Source organism: Schistocerca piceifrons, chromosome 8 (assembly GCF_021461385.2).
Source record: "Schistocerca piceifrons isolate TAMUIC-IGC-003096 chromosome 8, iqSchPice1.1, whole genome shotgun sequence".
Taxonomy (NCBI): domain Eukaryota; kingdom Metazoa; phylum Arthropoda; class Insecta; order Orthoptera; family Acrididae; genus Schistocerca; species Schistocerca piceifrons.
The window spans coordinates 468,108,163-468,119,048 of record NC_060145.1 but is presented as its reverse complement, the minus strand read 5'-3'; positions in this window follow the sequence as shown (position 1 = coordinate 468,119,048).

Genomic DNA, 10,886 nt, shown 5'->3' with positions numbered 1-10,886 from the left:
AACCACACACAGGTGCCCATTCGAGTCCTGCATGCATGAGGCAGTGACATCCCTTTCATACTTGGTACTTGAGAAATGCCTCTCGAAATATGTGTTAACCTAGTTACCGCTGCTGACACGACCAAACAGCAGCGACGACTTATTTAAAGAGTGCAGACGCTCCAAGGTGGGCTGCACATGAATGGGTTCGCTGCTACCCTCCCTCTACGTGCGGTCCAGTGAAGACACTGCAGAAATCCGTTCCAGAATAGCACAAGCGATTCTAACGGATCATGGGTGAAGTGTGGCTGATGCATCTCTACACATAGCTACTTACCATCACAAGCGCGTCTAGCAAAGTTCTCCATGTTATACTGAAGCCACATGGCTATCTAAAATATTAAACAAGTTGAACTGTAGTAAACTGCGTAGTCTCTCACAAATACTTAACGTGAGATTTTGTAGGAGATTTTGTGGTGTTTCAGCTTGTATGAACGGAAATTCTTGCCCTAAGAGAAGCTATTTATGAAAATAGCGCAGAATAGTATCGAATGCACTCTTCCCAGCGGACCAAACATGATACTCCGTACATCACGATTACCTTTCCTGCTTTTAACACACACAAACGTTCAGACCACTATGTAGAGACTCCTATATCCCAGCACAAAGGATGTCTTATCAATGAATCAAGCATTATGATTGGCTCTTATCTAATTTACCAACCGAATTACTGATGCCGCCAGTATCGAAGACCTACCTTTCCTTTCTCTCTGCAGACGAGACTTTCAGTGGTAAAATTATTTTGCACAGATCGCTAAATTGCATTGACAGTTAAACCTATAAAGTTGTCTATAGATCATCAAAAACAATATTAACATATTTACCAGTGTAACTGTTGTTGTTGTTGTTGCTGTTGTGGTCTTCAGTCCTGAGACTGGTTTGATGCAGCTCTCCAAACTACTCAATCCTGTGCAAGCTTCTTCATCTCCCAGCACTCACTGCAACCTATATCCTTCCGAATATGCTTAGTGTATTCATCTCTTGGTCTCCCTCTACGATTTTTACCCTCCACGCTGCCCTCAAATGCTAAATTTGTGATCCCTCGATGCCTTAGAACAAGTCCTACCAACTAGTCCCTTCTTCTTGTAAAGTTGTGCCACAAACTCCTCTTCTACCCAATTCTATTCAATACCTCTACATTAGTTATGTGATCTACCCATCTAATCTTCAGCATTCTTCTGTAGCACCACATTTCGAAAGCTTCTATTCTCTTCTTGTCTAAACTATTTGTCGTCCATGTTTCACTTCCATACATGGCTACACTCCATACAAAACCTTTCAGAAACGACTTCCTGACACTTAAACCTATACTCGATGTTAACAAATTTCTCTTCTTCAGAAACGCTTTCCTTGCCATTGCCAGTCTACATTTTATATCCTCTCTACTTCGACCATCATCAGTTATTTTGCTCCCCAAATAGCAAAACAGCTTTATTACTTTAAGTGTCTCATTTCCTAATCTAATTCCCTCAGTATCACCCGACTTAATTCGACTACATTCCATTATCCTCGTTTTGATTTTGTTGATGTTCATCTTATATCCTCCTTTCAAGACACTGTCCATTCCATTCAACTGCTCTTCAAAGTCCTTTAATGTCTCTGACAGAATTACCTCGAAGTTTTTATTTCTTCTCCATGGATTTTAATACGTACTCCGAATTTTCCTTTTGTTTCCTTTACTGCTTGCTCAATATACAGATTGAATAACATCGGGGAGAGGCTACAACCCTGTCTCACTACCTTCCCAACAGCAGCTTCCCTTTCATGTCTCTCGACTCTTATAACTACCATCTGGTTTTTGTACAAATTGTAAATAGCCTTTCGCTCCCTGTATTTTACCCCTGCCACCTTTACAATTTGAAAGAGAGTGTTCCAGTCAACATTTTCAAAAGCTTTCTGTAAGTCTACAAATGCTAGAAACATAGCTTTGCCTTTCCTTAATCTTTCTTCTAAGATAAATCGTGGGGTCAGTATTGCCTCGCGTGTTCCAATATTTCTACGGAATCCAAACTGATATTCCCCAAGGTTGGCTTCTACTAGTTTTTCCATTCGTCTGTAAAGAATTCACCTTAGTATTTTGCAGCTGTGGCTTATTAAACTGATTGTTCGGTAATTTTCACATCTGTCAACACCTGCTGTCTTTGGGATTGGAATTATTATATTCTTCTTGAAGTCTGAGGGTATTTTGCCTGTCTCATACATCTTGCTTACCAGATGGTTGAGTTTTGTCAGGACTGGTTCTCCCAAGGCTGTCAGTAGTTCTAATGGAATGTTGTCTACTCCCAGGGCCTTGTTTCGACTCAGGTCTTTCAGTGCTCTGTCAAACTCTTCACGCAGTATCATATCTCCCATTTCATCTTCATCTACATCCTCTTCCATTTCCATAATATTGTCCTCAAGTACATCGCCTTTGTATAGACCCTCTATATACTCCTTCCACCTTTCTGCTTTCCCTTCTTTGCTTACATCTGTCTTTCCATCTGAGCTCTTGTAACTACAATTGTAACTATAAATAAATATTATGACCGGTGCTATAGAGTGCAGACGCTCCAAACTGGGCCGCAAATGAATGGATTCGCTGCTACATGCGGTCTGGCGAAGACACCGCAGAAATCCGTTCCAGAATAGCACCAGCTCCTTTATCCCTCGCGATTGTCAAGGACCATGGGTGAAGTGTGGCTCATGCATCTCTACGTGTAGCAACTTACCATCGCAAGTGCATCTAGCAACGTTCTTCATGTTATACTGAAGCCACATGGCACAGGTAATGTCTCCTCGTGATGGTTGTGCTTGTGGAACGACTCTCAGTATCTATAGCACACATAATTTTCCATGTAAAAATTCTCTCTCATATCGTTGCAGTTATTGATGTGCTGAATATATATGTCCCTCACGATAGCACACACATCTTTTCTTGTCATGCCACAACATAAACCACAGTAGCTTTACAATACAATATATAAATATTTTACACAAACTCTGCAGTTATCGTTTATATCAGTTCAGAACTCAAAAAAAAAATAGTATGCCTATACTAATACCGCCATATTGCACCAGCAACTAAACCGCGCAAAGTGCCGCACATATTGTGAAATATGGAAACACTCTTACTCAAATAACTGCTCTCCTACTGAGAAGGGGAGCCTGAATATTAGAGTGTGAAACCGATCTAAAACCCAGCAATATATCACCACATACCGTGTCTATGTAGTAAACATACAATTCATAGCCTCCACCATACAAAATCATCCCTTTTACATCAGAAAGCCATCAGTGGATTGAAGTAACTCTCAGAACTGTTGTGCAAAGACTGGCCCATTTCCCCCTAGACACAAAAGCATTGCTGTTTCTGGTCTGACCCTGCTTCCCTGCTTGCTTTTTTCTATACCCATCTCCAGACTCTGGGATTACAAGAACAAGTATATTTTCGCATGGTTTGCACACGGCAGTATCCTATAGATCGCTCACTCAACATAATTCCGATGATGCAGACACGGAATTATGTGTCTACAAACCCGAAACTTTAGCTATGTGGAGTGTGATCTAGACCATTGAGTAACTGGAAAATTATCCCGTCTGAGAAGACCTTTACTCAGCAACTCGACACAAATAGAGGAAACTGACATTTCCACTCTCGAATACCAATTTCGGTGATGTAGTGGATTTCATATCATCCCTATAATTTACAAGGTCAATTAAAGTGTTTCTCATGTCTAGAGAACTGGCAAACATGTCTTTCATATGCTAGATGCACACACCACAATCGATCTCCTCTCAACTAACTAAAGGCGCGAAATGTGCAGAAGCAGTTAGCTGAACAAATTACATGGGCGGGAATAACGATCCAGCGCAAACGCACCTCCATATTGAATATCCTCAAATTTCCATGTGATCATGAAATCTATCCAACACATACTAAGTATTAGTTCGCTATTTGGTCATTTAGAGGACAACACAATTCATATACATTCATACTCTCCAACAGGCATCTCCTGTCTGACAGCTCCTACCATTAACGGGAAACGTGAATCACCCCAGCACAGGTCACCGGCACTGCAGGCCGAGCACGTACAGGTAGAATGTTTATCTTAAGAAATCGGGCACACATATATTACAACTAAAAGTTTCGATTGTGGTCTCAGCTGAACAACATTCGACAATGGGCGAAGCAACAGAAATGCAATCTGTTGATGGCTGGGGCTCTGGAAATAGAAATATCAGTACCATTCTTATGACTTGACTTACTATTCCCGTGCTATCACAGTACTCCACGTCAAATCCATACCTTCCTTACGACTGGACATAGTCATTTCCTTTACACATGTTGGAACGCAAACAAATAGTATATAAGCCTGATGTTCACATGTGAACATATCACGCATCCCCTACTGCTAAGTATAATACTTCGCCAATAACTGATTACCTACGATACAAAGTAATACTGAGAGAAAATCAAACCATGAGTGGACATGTCTCATAAGCTTTTCTTGCGAGTGGCACCAGTGTGTCCTAGAAAGATAGGTTTAACGGGAATATGTTAAAAAAACCTCTTTCCCACAACTACTATGTGTTACTGTTACAAGCGATCATGGTTCTACAGGTACACACAAGTATTCATGTTAAAAACTATACAGGCTTTATAAATCGAGGTACGACATTACCTCTGAATGAGGTGGTCTTTTGTCCAGACAAACACCGTGACGGCGATCACAGGAGAGTATAGTATCAGACCAGCACTCCGATTACACGTCGCCTATGGTGCAACCTCCTAATAAAATCCCTGAATTTTAGAAGTGAATAGGATAAGGAACGTGGTATATGAGAGGTATTTGCGTCACCCTCACGCCATCCGAGCTAGATATTTCTATAGTACGTTCAAGTCTCGATTTTACACCCAAGATGTGACAGGGGGGATGGAGTACATCGTATAAATCAAAGTTCGTTTACAGGAATGTGTTAAGTTTCATCACACATGGGATGGAAGTCCTCTGATGCCCGACAGATTTGCCATTAACGTTCGCAAGTAGACAGTGCTTTAAACTACTTAACGAGGTTCAAATGGCTCTAAGCACTATCGGGTTTAATACCTGACGTCATCAGTCCTCTAGACTTAGAACTGCTTAAACCTAAATAACCTAAGGCCATAACACACATCCATGTCCACGGCAGGATTCGGACCTGCGACCATAGCACAGTGCGGTTCCGGACTGAAGCCCCTAGAACCGCTAGGCCACCGTGGCCGGCTTAAACCACATGCAGAACACGTGGCTGTATACGAGTAGAATGCGGGCTATGTCACGCGACTGATGCATCCAGACAGAACAGTGGAAAAATTGACTTGCAGAGGCTTCGCCTTCTCTAGAATGCATCAGTGAATCATTAAATCCTACCCCGTTACAGTTCCATCTCAATCAATCACCCAGTCCACTCTCTGTTATCCTTTAAAGCAGACGGAAGTAAGTTTAGAGGTAAATGGTTGTCTGTCTTCCTGAAAAGCATCAAATACAGTAGTCAACTTGCATGTATCACTGGTACCTCAATAGACATACAGTATAATGCTGCCTTGACGGAAAAAAAATTACTGTCTCCCTGATTCCCTTTGTTTCAATGTCGACATTTTCACAGATTCATCAGGTTGCCACATATTTGTTCCCATGTACGAGGTGCATTCAAGTTCTAAGGCCTCCGATTTTTTTTCTAATTAACTACTCACCTGAAATCGATGAAACTGGCGTTATTTCACGACGTAATCGCCCTTCAGACGTACACATTTTTCACAACGCTGACGCCATGATTCCATGGCAGCGGCGAAGGCTTCTTTAGGAGTCTGTTCTGACCATTGGAAAATCGCTGAGGCAATAGCAGCACGGCTGGTGAATATGCGGCCACGGAGAGTGTCTTTCATTGTTGGAAAAAGCCAAGTCACTAGGAGCCAGGTCAGGTGAGTAGGGAGCACGAGGAATCACTTCAAAGTTGTTATCACGAAGAAAGTGTTGCGTAACGTTAGTTCGATGTGCGGGTGCGTTGTCTTGGTGAAACAGCACACGCGCAGCCCTTCCTGGACGTTTTTGTTGCAGTGCAGGAAGGAATTTATTCTTCAAAACATTTTCGTGGGATGCACCTGTTACCGTAGTGTCCTTTGGAACGCAATGGGTAAGGATTACGCCCTCGCTGTCCCAGAACATGGGCACCATCATTTTTTCAGCACTGGCGGTTACCCGAAATTTTTTTGGTGGCAGTGAATCTGTGTGCTTCCATTGAGCTGACTGGCGCTTTGTTTCTGGATTGAAAAATGGCATCCACGTCTCATCCATTGTCACAACCGACGAAAAGAAAGTCCCATTAATGCTGTCGTTGCGCGTCAACATTGCTTGGCAACATGCCACACGGGCAGCCATGTGGTCGTCCGTCAGCATTCGTGGCGCCCTCCTGGATGACACTTTTCACATTTTCAGGTCGTCATGCAGGATTGTGTGCACAGAACCCACAGAAATGCCAACTCTGGAGGCGATCTGTTCAACAGTCATTCAGCGATCCCCCAAAACAATTCTCTGCACTTTCTCAATCATGTCGTCAGACCGGCTTGTGCGAGCCCGAGGTTGTTTCGGTTTGTTGTCACATGATGTTCTGCCTTCATTAAACTGTCGCACCCACGAACGCACTTTCGACACATCCATAACTCCATCACCACATGTCTCCTTCAACTGTCGATGAATTTCAATTGGTTTCACACCACACAAATTCAGAAAATGAATAATTGCACGCTGTTCACTTAAGGAAAACGTCGCCATTTTAAGTATTTAAAACAGTTCTCATTCTTGCCACTGGCGGTAAAATTCCCTCTGCCGTACGGTGCTGCCATCTCTGGGACGTATTGACAATTAACACAGCCTCATTTTAAAACAATGCGCATGTTTCTATCTCCTTCCAGTCCAGAGAAAAAAATTGGAGGCTTTAGAACTTGAATGCACCTCGTACAAATTGTTCTGCGAAAACCAGAAGATACGCAAGTCATTCCTCAATTCCCCAACATTTTGAAGTATATGCGGGCAATATATACCTATTCCCTCGTTATTTTTCGCAATTCTGCCGACTTTATGTCAGATCTATCCATGTGATGATGACATAATCTCTCGTTCTGTGTTCTAAAATTGCTTGCAAATGTAGCACAGCTGCCAACGCCTAGCCCAAGTGCACTGATAGGGAGGTATAATATAGAACTGTACTCGACTGTATCAAGTCATCTCCACATTCGGAGAGAGTTTGCACTGTTTTCTGTATGTCTGTGTATATGCATGCCTCGCAGGCAGCTCCCAGGATCCAGTCCCCTCTGTCGAGGCAGCATTACATATATCTAGTAACAGTGATACACGCGAGTTGACTACTGTATTTATTGCTTTTCAGGAAGACAGAGAACCATTCACCTCTAGGATGGCCGTTGTGGCCGAGCGATTCTAGGTGCTTAGGTCTGGAACCGCGTGACCGCTATGGTCGCAGATTCGTATCCTGCCTCAGGCATGGATGTGTGTGATGTCCTTCAGTCAGTTTGGTTTAAGTAGTTCTAAGTTCTAGGGGACTGATGACCTAAGATGTTAAGTCCCATAGTGCTCATAGCCATTTGAACCATTCACCTCTTAAACTTACTTGCATCTGCGTTAAAGGATAACAGAGAGTGGATGGGGTGATCGATTGAGAAGAAACTTGACACATTCCTCTAAATGACCTTTGATTTATGTGATGTACTCCATCCCCCCTGTCGCATCTTGGGTGTAAAATGGAGACTTCAGCGTCATAACTATGTTAGCAATAGGTGCTTGTGAGGCTCTGCAATCCCTGTGTACACATTTACCTGATAGATGTGCTGCTTACAGAGTTAGTGACGGAATGGCTTCTAATCTTCACATGTCGGACACTGCTACTATGTGTTTATCTGTTTCCTTGTAGGCGGTATCATCTGCTACTAACGACCATTTTATATACGCCTGATGCAGGCATCGTATAATTTCTGAACCACGATCGAATGTGAACAGTGGACACTATACGTCTCTGGTAAGCTATATTGTGCTCTTATCAGGCAGAATAAATGTTTTACGGATGTGGTTTTTTAGTTTTACGGTTCGATAACATAGTTTATCGTAGAGAAACCGGGAAGAAGGATGTACATCATGCGCTTGAAAATTCCATACGACTGATAGGTTGGCAACGCAGGCGGTCTAACATTATAGCCCGTTTTAAGTGTAGCCTTAGCCGAGAGGTTCTAGGCGCTACAATCTGGAACCGCGCAACCGCTACGGTCGCAGGTTGGAATTTTGCCTCGGGCATCGATATGTATGATGTCCTTAGGTTAGATAGGGTTAAGTACTTCTACGTTCTAGGGGACTGATGACCTCAGATGTTAAGTCCCATAGTGCTCAGAGCCATTTGAACCATTTTGTAGCCTTAGGAGCGCGTGTGTTTATGTTCTCTCTTACCAATACCCTCCAGGTACCGATCCTAGACTCTAGAACAATACTGGAGCTCCATCGAGCATAAAAATCATTCGTTTCTTGTTCTTATCAAACATCAGCTATTACATCGCAACACTCTGAAATGTGTTACTATAATTCGATAAGGAGTGCTAAGCTCCTCGACATGGGCGCATCTCGAGAAATCTCGATCACTTGGATGGGTGAGGACTCGGAAACCTCCATTCATTCACGAGGCATGGAGTGTATCGGTCTTCTTCTGATCGGTTGCAGGTAAATTGGGTAATGGTGCTTTAGGGCGGGTTGGTCAATGACAGTGTGATGGGGGTCTTTCACTCTCTAAATTTACTCTAACACAGCGAGAATGCTCTGCGACTCTCATACGCAGAGAGATAGATCGTAAGTGCTGTCTGGTATACTTTGATGATTTATGTGTTTCAGAATTAACATGGAATTGACGTACTCTGCAGTCACCTATCTGCATTCGCAATGATGCTCGCAAAGTAGAGATGGGGCGGTTTAGCTATGATACTGAAATTTGGGAAACATGCTGTCACATCATAGGCTGGTGTTGAAATTACTGTACAATTGGTAAAATGTTTCACGCTATCAACTGTGATGCTTATTATTACAGTACATTGGTGGTGTCTTTTCCATCCCTGACTGACAGCGCTTGTTTGAGTTGGGGAAAGGGTTTTGGTGGATGGATAGCACCTTCTGGGGTGCATAGCACCAAAACAGTGATCGCGTACATGAGTGCAATATGAGGAATCAATCGAAATGGGACGCAGAGCTATCATCTGTTCCATCATTGTGACAGATGAGTTTAAATGTAAAGTTCGTCAATCACTTTCGGACTGGAAACTCTCCACAACGTCGCAAAACTCTTTTAATTTTCTTATGTCGTAACTTATTATTTAAAGCCGCCCAGTGTGTGGTGTGTTATGGTAGCCGCCGTAACAAAGTGGTTTACAGCGTGCCATGTCTAGTTTTCTGCTAGAGGCCTTGGATCACATAGTATTAATGTTAGTTTAGGACCTGACACACACCTCGAAGTCATAGCAGAAAAAGAAAATGTATGGCAGTGTACAAAGTGTGTTAGAGAATAATGTTTCAAACAACGACACAGGGTCACAAGGAGCGTCTCTTGCGACTTACAGTGTAGCCTGTGGGATATGGATCAAAAGCTGTATGTTTAATAGGATCGTTCTGCATAGGCAGCAGCAGCAGATTGACAGGTAAATTCTATGATGGACAGGGTATCCCATTAGGAATGCTATTCTGGGGAGGATCGCGAAATCTCTCTCTCCACGCTGGACCACACCGCAATTATACATCATCGCATGAGCGATGGGGGCTATAAGTGTTCTAAATCGCATGAAATTAGTGCAGTTTCTATAGTTCTTAACTTCTCTGTTGGGGGGGGGGGGGGGTAGAGAATAACGATGATGGCATGTTGGGATGTTAGATTTCAACGGACTCAGATCTGCTTCGGATTGTAGTATCTGTATCTACTTTTGGACATACCACATTGCGCGCATTTCCAATGAATGGTCAAAACACGCTCCTGTTGCACTAACTCAGTTCGTTCTGTTTCTACACGGGTTGTAGAAGGTGGTGGATATGTCTTTCTCAGACTTCTGCTAAGTTCTGACTTAAATTGGATCTACCCCATGGGGAAAGCTGTAGAAATGGGAGCAGTTGCAAAGATGCATAGGCGATGACTACACCACATTGGAATTTTTCTGTAGCAGCCACGTTCGAGAACAAAAAATGGTTCAAATGGCCCTGAGCACTATCGGACTTAACTTCTGAGGTCATCAGTCCCCTAGAACTCAGAACTACTTAAACCTAACTAACCTAAGGACATCACACACATCCATGCCCGAGGCAGGGTTCGAACCTGTGACAGCAGCGGTCACGCGGTTCCAGACTGTAGCGCCTAAAACCGCTCGGCCACTCCGGCCAGCCACGTTTCTGAAAGGTGAATCGTTTTGTGATATGAGAGTGCCAGAAATATGAGTGAGTAGTAGTTGTAATCATTAAATGAATTGTCAATAGGATCCAATTCGGGTACGTGCTTGAATGGAAAGACCTGATTCTAAATCATGGACATCATTCCCAGCGGAGAGTGTAACACTAGAGATCTGAGAATCTAGTGTACATTTTCTTATGACCTCAATCAGCAGATCATCTACTACTACTATTTGTGATCCCTCTCTATCAGTCATCGCCTATAAGTCAGTGCCTGTATCACCGAACCTCTGATATGGTATAGAGACAGGAAACGTTACAAGTACTATAGAAATATCTAGCTGGGGTGGCGTGAGGGAGTCACAAATACCTCTTACATACTAGATTCCTTAGCCGAATCACTTACAA